Genomic DNA, 232 nt, shown 5'->3' with positions numbered 1-232 from the left:
AGCTCAGGCAGCGGCGCCCCTGATTGGACAATTTCTAAGCCCCCGCCCTTTCAACGCTCTGAGCGGACAGCGTTTTGGACACGCCCCCTTCACCCCTGGGGCCTTCGATTGGACACTACTGCAAACCTGCAATCCGCTTCCCGGTGTCCGCCCCGTGCCTTCATTGGACAGTTGTCCGGACCCGCCCCCGGAGCACCTGATTGGAAGATAACTTCCGCGCCGCCCCGCCTCC

The sequence above is a fragment of the Gorilla gorilla genome, chromosome 20, assembly GCF_029281585.2.
Source record: "Gorilla gorilla gorilla isolate KB3781 chromosome 20, NHGRI_mGorGor1-v2.1_pri, whole genome shotgun sequence".
Taxonomy (NCBI): Eukaryota; Metazoa; Chordata; class Mammalia; order Primates; family Hominidae; genus Gorilla; species Gorilla gorilla.
The sequence above is the reverse complement of the archived record's forward strand: the minus strand, read 5'-3'. Positions refer to the sequence as shown.